Source organism: Medicago sativa, chromosome 7 (assembly GCF_051527215.1).
Source record: "Medicago sativa cultivar Bolivia chromosome 7, Bolivia_mono, whole genome shotgun sequence".
Classification (NCBI taxonomy): domain Eukaryota; kingdom Viridiplantae; phylum Streptophyta; class Magnoliopsida; order Fabales; family Fabaceae; genus Medicago; species Medicago sativa.
The window spans coordinates 9,244,409-9,255,479 of record NC_140755.1 but is presented as its reverse complement, the minus strand read 5'-3'; the positions used below and the strand labels follow the sequence as shown (position 1 = coordinate 9,255,479).

At 40.9% G+C, this 11,071-nt stretch overlaps 1 non-coding gene across 1 annotated transcript; it reads right to left on the bottom strand.

The window, feature by feature from the left end:
• Window positions 1-371: 371 nt before the first annotated feature.
• On the bottom strand, window positions 372-478 carry LOC146904054 (small nucleolar RNA R71). Its single transcript, XR_015020964.1, has one exon. It is a non-coding gene; the product is annotated as a small nucleolar RNA R71 (small nucleolar RNA).
• Between the last annotated feature and the right edge of the window lie 10,593 nt (window positions 479-11,071).

The following is an 11,071-nucleotide window of genomic DNA, read 5'->3' as shown; positions in this document are numbered from 1 at the left end:
CACCAAGACCTAAGCTTGGAGACTACGGGTTAGCCACTCATCGCGGTCAACTGACCCACACTTTTCAACCAGCTAACCCCGTAGCGTTCGACATCAAGACAACTGTCCTCAATGGTTTGAGGGACAAGCAATTCGATGGGACTGAAGCTATGAGTCCTCATGAACACTTGAGCCGTTTTGCTGAAACCTGTGAGTTTTGTGTGCAACCAGCCACCGTGACTGAAGCACAAAAGAAGCTAAGGCTATTTCCTTTCACCTTGACGGGAAGAGCAAAAGATTGGTTGCTAACAATTCCAAACGGGACTGTCCAAACATGGGAAGAGTTAGAGCTGAAGTTCTTGGAGAAATACTTCCCTATGTCTAAGTATTGGGACAAGAAGATGGAGATCTCTAACTTCAAGCAAGGAGAAGGTGAATCATTGTACGATGCTTGGGAGCGATTCAATTTGCTTCTCAAGAGATGCCCTAATCATGAGTTCACCGAGAAGCAATACCTCCAAATCTTCACTGAGGGGGTAACACCAAACACTCGAATGTTCTTAGATGCTTCCGCGGGAGGTAGTCTCAAAAGTAAAACTGATCATGAAGTTCAAGCTCTAATTGAAAACATGGCTGGCAATGAGTATCGTGATCAAGCTAAAAAGAAAGAAAGAGGAGTGTTTGGGGTGAGTGAACAAACTGCTATCCTTGCTAACCAAGCAGCTATGAACAAACAAATCGAAGCTCTAACTAAGGAGTTTCAAGGCTTCACTTTGGCTCATAAGCAACAACAAGTGGCTGCAATCAAATGTGACTTATGTGGTGAAGAACATCCAAACGGTGAATGTGTTCCGGAAGGATCAAGTGAAGAAGCTAACTTCATGGGAGGTTATCCAAGGCAGAATCAATACTACAATTCAGGCATTAATAAGCATCCAAATCTAAGCTACTCAAATAACAATGCTTTAAATTCTCAAATGCTTACTCCTCCTCAACAACAACAAAGGAAGCCATCAGCTCTTGAAGAAACTATGATGAATTTCATGAAGATGACTCAAGGCAACTTTGAAGAGATGAAGAAGAGTCAAGAAGCTGAAAGAAAGAACAATGAAGCTTCTAGGAAGATGCTTGAAACTCAACTGGGGCAATTAGCTAAGCAGTTGGCTGAACAAAACAAAGGCGGATTCTCAGGTAACACTAAAGATAACCCTAAGAATGAGTCTTGTAATGCTATTGAGCTGAGGAGCAAAAAGGTTTTGACACCTTTAGTTCCAAAAGCTCCAAAGAAGGTTGATGAAGTAGTTGAGGAGGAGGAGAATGATGTAGTTGAAAAGAATGATGAGGGTGTAGTTGAAAAAGAAAATGATCATGGAGTAGTTGAAAACGAAAGGAAGAAAAAAATAGAGGGAGAAAAAAGTGAGAAATTAATTGATGAAGATTCAATCTTGAGGAAGTCGAAGAGTCAAATTTTGAAAGATGGAGACAAACCACAGGTTATTCCATCATATGTGAAGCTTCCATACCCTCACCTTTCGAAGAAGAAAGAAAAGGATGAAGGCCAATTCAAGAAGTTCATGCAACTTTTCTCACAACTTCAGGTGAATATTCCTTTCGGTGAAGCTCTTGATCAAATGCCGTTGTATGCTAAGTTCATGAAAGACTTGTTAACCAAAAGAAGGAAGCCTAAGGATGATGAGAACATAGCACTTTCTGAAAATTGTAGTGCTATTCTTCAAAAGAAGTTGCCACCTAAGCTGAAGGATCCTGGTGCTTTTACTATCCCTTGTTCAATTGGACCGGTAGACATTGGAAGAGCTTTATGTGATCTAGGAGCAAGTATCAACTTGATGCCTCTTTCAATGATGAAGAAGCTCAAGTGTGGGGAGCCAAAACCAACGAGAATGACCATTACTTTAGCTGATCGGTCAATCTCTTACCCTTTCGGTATACTTGAAGATGTGCTAGTCAAAGTTAATGATCTTGTGTTTCCAGCAGACTTTGTGATCTTAGACATGGCTGAAGATGAAGATATGCCACTCATTTTAGGAAGACCTTTCCTTGCAACTGGTCGTGCTTTGATTGATGTTGAGATGGGAGAGCTAATGTTGAGATTCCATAAGGAGCAGGTAGTCTTCAATATCTTTGAGGCAATGAAACACCAAGATGAGAATCCCAAGTGTTACCGGATTGATGTTGAGGAAGAAACTGTCGAAGATAAAACACTTGAATCTCAATCTATTCAATCTACGGAGGTGGAAAGTGTGGAATCTATAGATAGACAAGAAGTGATTGAAGATCTTGGAAAGATAGAGGGTGTTAAGCAACTGGAAGTAAGCAAAGAACAGATGCACCAAAAATCATCAGGAGACATCCGTGACAACAAGTATGGGGGATTGACAACTGGTAAAAATGAAATAAAGACTACTACCACTGGTCCAGGTGGTAAATTGGCTTATAGAAGGATTCCCTATGGGATGCGTAATGGGCCGGCTGCTTTTCGATGGTGTATGCATTCAACTCTCTCTGATACTTTGGAAAGAATTAGGAGGTACTGTGACGAAGGGATGGCAAGAAACAAGCCTGTTGATGAAGCTATAGACATCAAGAAGTCTGGTGCACAAGGAACTTTCAAGGGTAAGGAACAAAAGCTGAAACGGTACCGTGAAGGAGGACTCCAAAACAATGAAGAGGGAGCCACATCAACTAATCCTTAGGGATGGTCATGAGTCAAGCTAGTGACGGTAAAGAAGCGCTTGGTGGGAGGCAACCCACATTTAGATTTCAGGTAGTATTTCTTATTTCCTTTTTATTGCTTTCAAATATTCAAAAATACAAAAAGATTTTTTGCTGAAACGAACAGAGGAAGAAAATTTGTTGTTTTCCAATACTGTGCAAATCGTGACACGTTTTGGGCCAAACGTGACACGATTTGCCCCCTCTGAAGCTCCTCTCAGAAATTTTTCTAAGTAAAAAAAGGGTGCCATTCGACATTTCCAGAAAACGTGTCACGATGCTGAAATCGTGACACGAATTTTGGCACCTAAAAATTTTTCTAAGTCTCAAATTGGTGCCATTCGACAATTAGAAATCGTGACACGTTGGCCAAAACGTGACACGATTTCTGGGCAAGAAAATTTTCAAAAATGAAAAATCGTGACACGTTTAGCCCAAACGTGACACGATTGTAGCAGTTTCAAAAATTTAACCGTTACAAAACACAATCGTGACACGTTTTTGGCAAAACGTGGCACGATGTTCCCAGCCTATAAATATATCCAACACGATTTTCATTCCATTCACTTCCAAAAGTAGCCAAACTCTGCCAAAATTTTCCCAGAACCCTAACCTACGATTTTCTAACCCTTTTCTACCAAAAATCTTCATCTTTTCATCTTCTAATCACCAAACCATTACCATACACCTTCATCATCACCAACAAACAACCAAACCCATTATCTCCATCTTAACCCTAACCCTAATATCCAGTTTTGTTTCTTCTCTAAATCCTAACCCTAACCATGGTTGAGACCCGCAACAAAGGCAAGTCCCAAGCCACATCCCAACCAGCCAAAAAGGCCAAAATAGCCCCCAAACGCAAACAACCTGTCAAACCTAGCCCTAACACCGCACCCCCACCGTCCATCAACCACCGGTTTTATAATACTGCTGCCCGTGACCGTTTCAAGGACATCCGAGGCTATAGGGTGATCCCGGAGAGAGGTTTTGATTTCACCAAACTCATCTCCAACCCTGAGTTCCATCAAGTGATCACTGAGAGAGGGTGGGAGTCCCTTGTTAGTATGATTTTCGAGCAGGCCAACAAAACCATTGGGATAGAATTCTATTCTAATGCTAGGTATATGGGGAGGAAGTATGTGTCCTATGTGAGGGGGAAGGAGATAGACTATAGCCCGGAAAGGATTAATCAGTTGCTGGAGATTGTGCCACCGGAGATTTGTGATGTGAAGAGGAGGATAGAGGAGTGCAAGAATTGGGATGATGAAAGGTGGGAGGAGTTGCTAATGCAGATTTGTGTTGAAGGTGCTAAGTGGCATGGAGGGTCACATATGCTGTTGAGGGCTGACTTCAAGCCCCATGCAAAGGCGTGGGCATCTTTTGTGGTGCAAACTATTGAGGGCACCTCTTGTACTTCAGAGATTCCGCTGCCCCGCTTGTTGACGCTGTCTGCTATTCTTGATGGTACACCCATCAATGTTGGTGAGTTAATTGCCGACAATATCTATATGTTTGCTTCAGGTACCAAGAAGGCACTCCCTCATTTGAGCCTTATCAATTGGCTTTGTGAGGAGGAGGAGTGCGATTTGTTTGCTAATGATTTGAGTGCAGCAATGATGAAGCCCATCACCGACACTTACATGGATGGCTTTGTCAAGGATTATCATGACCGCATGCAGACTATCATGGGTGCCGAGGCAGCAGCAGCAGGACAGCCACAGCCGCCACCACCACAACAGCCACCGCCACCACCTCAGAGTCAGACTTTTGCTGGAGAGGGGAGCAGCCAGCAGGGTGCCTATGCACCTATTCATCCTATGATGCTGGACTACATGTTCGGCCATGCCAACTGGATGAATGAGGTGTCAGATCAGGAGTATTGGAACCGTCCGAGGTTTGGTCAGGAGTTCACTGAGGCGGTCTGCCTCAACAGGAGGAAGATGACTGGGTCTTTCGAGCGCTTTGATGGGTCCGAGGAGGCTCTGGACCACTACTTTGATGTCACCAGAGGTCGAGCTCAGGATAGAGAGCAGGAGATCCGAGCTGACTTTGCTGCTGGTGGAGCTCAGTCTAGGCAGCACTTTGGGGAGGATACCTATGCAGAGGAGGACCCCAACACTTGGATTCCGGAGGACCAGATGCAGGATTGAGTGGGCTACTGATGGCCCACCTATTTTTATTTTTCTGTTTTTTGTTTCAGCACTTTGGTTATGTAACTTTAATTTTATGTTCAAACAATTTTTATTGCTTTTAATTAAGTTTAACTCGGTTTTATTCCCCCCGTTTATGTAATTATTCCTGCACTTGTTTATTATTGATGAATTTGTTTGTTTAGTTGACTTTGTACAGTTTGATAACAAATAGTTGTTCAAGTGGTATTCCAAAAGTTCAAAAGGAGGAGTGACTTGGTTTTCAAAGGCGAAGTGTACGGCGTTGCTAGGTAGTCACATACTCCCAGAAATCTCAGCCATAAGGTTCATTGCCATATTTTGTTTTTCAATTTACTTATATTTAGCTTAGTTTTCCATGCAACTACATTTCTAGAACTTGCATTGTTTCTCTATTATTGATTGGTCTTTGTTAATTACACACTGAGGCAAAAGTGCTTGGTCCTGTGAGCCTTTTGAAGCCTACCCTGACTATAATTGTTAAACTTTATCCTTTTCTTAGCCCCTTTGAGCCGGTAGGATTAGAACTTTTTGTTCGGTGACAAACTACATTACAAACTTAGAGACTTTTAGGACTTGTCCCTTATTGTTTTTCTGAGTTAGGCATTGTAGAATGTTGCTTAAAATTAAGTTTGGGGTTGCTATTGGAATTTGCAACCAATTAAGTTTGGGGTGGGGGTACTAGAGAATAAGAGAACAAAAAGAAAAAGAATTGTCATGCATACATTCAAAAAATTGATGTATGAAAAAAAAAAAAAAAAAAAAAAAAAAAAAAAGATGAAATGAATGATGAAAAAGGGACCAAACTTTGAAACATGTGAGTAACTTCAAACTCGATTGTCCCTAAAAGTTATAAATATTCTCTAGTACCTTTGCATTGATTGTTATTCCACAAGGTGAATGATCGTAGGATTGAATTTGTTCTTTAACTTCCGTAGGAATGCCTAACTCTAATTTTGTGTAGCCTACTTATCCAAATATGTCCCACCTTTCACCTAAGCCCCGTTATAACCCTAAAGACCTCAAAAGTGTGTAATGATATTGACTTTGATTGATGTTTAGAAACTTTTCAAGCGTATGGTAATATGTAGATCTGCATGTCGACTGGTAGAACCCTATTTCAAATATTTGCGTGGAGTTGTGAAGTGGTGGATGCATACAAGTCAAACTAGCTCATCATTAGCTAGTAAGGTGTTGAACTTTTGGGTACTACTGCTTGAATAGGTAATTGTTATTTCACTGTCGATTGTCAGCTTTGCAAGTAAATTCCTTGAGGACAAGGAATGGTTTAAGTTTGGGGTTGTGATGACACCTTGTCATTACGTAATTTTATATGTATTTTCATCACAAAAAGGAGTTCACAGAAGACTTATGCAGCAAAAAGAGCAGAAAAACTGAAGGAAACGCAAAGAAATAAAACGTGTCACGATTTGGTACAAACGTGACACGATTTGGGAAGCACAAGAAGCCTTGTTTCGACATTAGGAAAACGTGTCACGATTGGTAAAACGTGACACGATTTGGTGAAACCCTAATTCAGTTTCTTGCTCCAGAAGGTAAAAACGTGTCACGATTCACTTAAAACGTGACACGATTTGGGCGATATTCTGTGCCTATTTATGCTGAAGTCTATTCCAAAAACAGGGGTTACGATTTCTAGAGAGCCAAGTGCGATTTTACAACTACAAGGAGGACCAGGAGGACGATTTCTTCATCTTCCAACCACTTTGTGTATGTTTTATTACCTCTAATGATTATGTTATTTGTAAACATTATTATGAGTAGCTAAATCCATTAGAGGTTAGGTCTGAGATGATTCGTTGTAACCCTAATTGAGATATTATGTTGTGAAACTCTATTTATTGTGAATGATATTCTAGTCTTTATTCAATTCAATTGTTCTTAATGCTTTTTATATCCTGATCAAATATAAATATGATTTTGTGAGAATGAATGACTACTGACCATAGCTTTCTACTTAGACCTATTGAATTGTTCTAATAAACATGGTTAGTCTAGGAATGGATAATCGTTTATTAGTGATGTTAGGTTAACGTGCTTTAAACCTTCAAAGATTATTAGACCACCTAAGGGATTAGGGGCTGTAGTTTAAGGAGAGGGTCCTAACTCAAGGGATTGATTAGGACTATTTTGTTAACTATCGTGGGATTAGAAGATCATTCATACGAATAGGTGCAACATAACAATTAGGGGAACATAGATGATTCGAAAGACCTAAACTCATCTCTCTCTTATTCTTGAAAACCAATTTATTTTTAGCAATTATTTTTTATGCAATCAAACCAATCTACTGCCTAGTGGCAAATCAAAATAACCTTTATACATCCTAAAATACAACGTAGTTGAATTATTGAGATTAAAAACAGTCCTCGTGGGATCGATATTTTTACTACTTCGATAGTATTTGGTGCACTTGCCAAACGTCTATCACCGGCCCCTCAAACTGAGAAGCAAGTCAGAGGTTTCCTCGGACGTCTGAATTATATTTCAAGATTCATATCTCACATGACTACTATTTGTGGTCCCATTTTCAAATTGCTCAGAAAGAATCAGCCTGTTGTATGGAATGATGAATGTCAGGAAGCTTTTGATAGCATTAAAGAATATCTGTTGGAACCACCTATCCTCGTCCCACCAGTGGAAGGAAGGCCTTTGATTATGTATCTGTCGGTGTTAGATGATTCAGTGGGTTGTGTTCTCGGTCAACAAGACGAGACCGGTAAGAAAGAGCATGCTATCTACTATCTGAGCAAGAAATTCACCGACTGTGAGACTCAGTATACAATGCTTGAAAAGACTTGTTGTTCTTTAGCCTGGGCTGCCAAACGCCTGCGTCATTATATGGTGAATCATACAACTTGGTTGATATCCCGAATGGATCCAATCAAGTACATCTTTGAAAAGCCTGCTGTCACTGGAAAGATTGCACATTGGCAAATGTTGTTGTCTGAATATGATATTGTGTACAAAGCTCAGAAAGCAATCAAAGGAAGTATCCTTGCTGAGCATCTTGCTTGTCAACCTCTTGATGATTACCAGCCGATTAAGTTTGATTTCCCTGATGAAGAGATCATGTATCTGAAAGCAAAAGACTGTGAAGAACCACTGATTAATGAAGGGCCAGATCCCAATAGCAAATGGGGATTAGTATTTGATGGTGCTGTCAACGCTTATGGTAAAGGAATTGGGGCCATTATTGTAACTCCGCAGGGGCACCACATTCCTTTCACTGCTCGAATAATCTTTGAATGCACAAACAACATAGCTGAATATGAAGCATGCATCTTGGGCATTGAAGAAGCCATTGACCTGAGGATTAAGCACCTTGACATCTATGGAGATTCTGCACTTGTTATTAATCAGATAAAGGGTGAATGGGAGACTCATCATGAGAAGTTGATCCCTTACCATGACTATGCAAGACGTCTGTTGACATACTTTACCAAGGTTGAACTGCACCACATCCCTCGGGATGAAAACCAGATGGCTGATGCTCTTGCTACTTTGTCTTCCATGTTTCGTGTGAACCATTGGAATGACGTTCCCGTAATCAAAGTGCAGCGTCTTGATAGACCCGCTCATGTGTTTACTATTGAAAATGTACCAGATCGGTCTGATGAAGATGTGAATGATAAAAAGCCTTGGTATTACAACATCAAACAATTCTTGCAGAATCATGAATATCCACCTGGTGCTTCCAACAGGGATAAAAAGACCTTGAGAAGATGGGCTAGCAGATTCCTTCTGGACGGAGACATCCTATACAAGAGGAACTATGACATGGTCTTATTGAGGTGTGTTGATAAATAAGAAGCTGAGAAACTGATGCATGATGTACATGACGGCACCTTTGGGACCCATGCTTCGGGTCACACCATGTCAAGGAAATTGTTAAGAGCCGGCTATTACTGGATAACTATGGAGCGTGACTGCCATAAACATGCTAAGAGATGCCACAGATGTCAAATCTATGCTGACAAGATTCATGTGCCTCCACATGCCCTCAATGTTATCTCTTCCCCATGGCCTTTCTCTATGTGGGGCATTGACATGATCGGAAGAATTGAACCAAAAGCTTCCAATGGACATCGTTTCATCCTAGTGGCAATTGACTATTTCACCAAGTGGGTTGAAGCTGCTTCCTATGCCAATGTGACCAAGCAAGTGGTTGTCAAGTTTATCAAGAATAACATCATCTGTCGATATGGTGTTCCCAACAAAATTATCACTGACAATGGTTCCAATCTGAACAATAGTATGATGCAAGCTTTATGTGAAGAATTCAAAATCGAACATCACAACTCTTCTTCTTATAGACCTCAGATGAATGGTGCAGTTGAGGCCGCTAACAAGAACATCAAGAAGATTGTTCAGAAGATGGTCACTACTTACAAAGACTGGCATGAAATGCTGCCGTTTGCCTTGCATGGTTACCGTACTACGGTGCGCAGTTCAACCGGGGCAACTCCTTTTTCTCTTGTATATGGTATGGAAGCAGTTCTCCCTCTGGAAGTGGAGATTCCATCTCTTCGAGTGATCATGGAAGCAAAATTAACTGAGGCTGAATGGTGTCAAAGTCGGTATGATCAATTGAATCTGATTGAAGAGAAACGTATGGATGCTATGACTCATGGACAGTTGTATCAAGTGCGAATGAAGAATGCTTTTGACAAGAAAGTCCGACCTCAAGAATTCAAGGAAGGCGAACTTGTATTGAAAAGAAGAATAAGCCAGCAACCCGACCCAAGGGGCAAGTGGACACCTAACTATGAAGGCCCTTATGTTGTCAAGAAGACTTTCTCTGGTGGTGCTTTGATTCTTACACACATGGATGGTGTTGAGCTCCCAAATCCTGTTAATGCCGATATAGTCAAGAAATACTTTGTCTAGAAAGAAAAGAACAGCGTGGTAGGTCGAAAACCCGAAAGGGCGGCCTAGGCAAAAATGCGCTTCCCGGTGGATCGAAAACCCGAAAGGGCGATCCAGGCAAAAGTTAGGGACAAAAAAATGAATATGTAAAAGCTCGCTGAGATTGTACGCAACTCAGGCAAGAATGAGCGCCTCGATGAGCCGAAAACCCGAAAGGGCGGTTCATGCAAAAATGAGGTTGATAAAAGACAAGTAACTATATCTGGCAAATCACCATCACCCCTTTGGGCATCTGCAACTGTCAATGATCATCTTCATCAGAAGCTTCTGTACTTGTGAATTCAAAATTTCTATGAAATGTAGCGGTCATCGTGTTCAATGTATCACCAACCAATAAAATTACCATTTTCCAAGCTTTGTAAATCCGTGAAGTCATGCCTTTGGCGGACTTTCACTCTTCTACATCAATTTGAGCCTTTCTATTGTTTGAAACTCTGTTTTTTTTCTCTACTTTTAATACCATATACAAAATGTTTTCTTTCTATTTGATAATGTCAAATGTCTGAAACAAACATTTTTGAAAACTAAAAAATCTTTTTCTGTCTATTTTGAAAGCGAACCTGAGCAACAGGGTACATTTCAATGAAACATGCATGAATAAATGGATGTCAATGTCTATCTCAATACATGTTACAAGCAGGTTACTCCCCAGGATGATCTGTGGTCAATGGCAAGAATGAAAAACAGAATGAAAAAATTGAAAAATGAAAATAAAAGCTCGCTAAGTTGAAAACCCGAAAGGGCGGCTTAGGCAAAAATGAGCACCCCGCTGATTGACAACCTATGAAGGCAATTCAGGCAAAAATAGGGGCAATGAAAAGAACTTTTACTCCCCGGTGAATCGAAAACCCGAAAGGGCGGTTCAGGCAAAAATGGGGTTTGAAAATGAAAAATGAAAGAATGAAAAGAATATGAAAGCATTGACCACAGATGCAAACATCCAATGTTTACCCAGCACTGACACGCCTAGCAACGGCGACCTGTATCCAAGAACCTTCCAAGGGTCCTCCCTTTACAAGTTTTGTTGCCCTCAGCCATGGTTCCGATACGTCTCTCAACGACGGTCTCTCCAAAGAGGTTCTCCCCCTGTGAATATGTTGCAGCACGAGCCACTACGTGCCCAATCTTCCAATGTCTTGTCTGCCTTTGTGAAACTTCTCTGCCAAATTGCCAACCAATCATGCATTTCAAGCATTCATACATGCATAATCATGCATTTTTATGTGCTCATACATCCA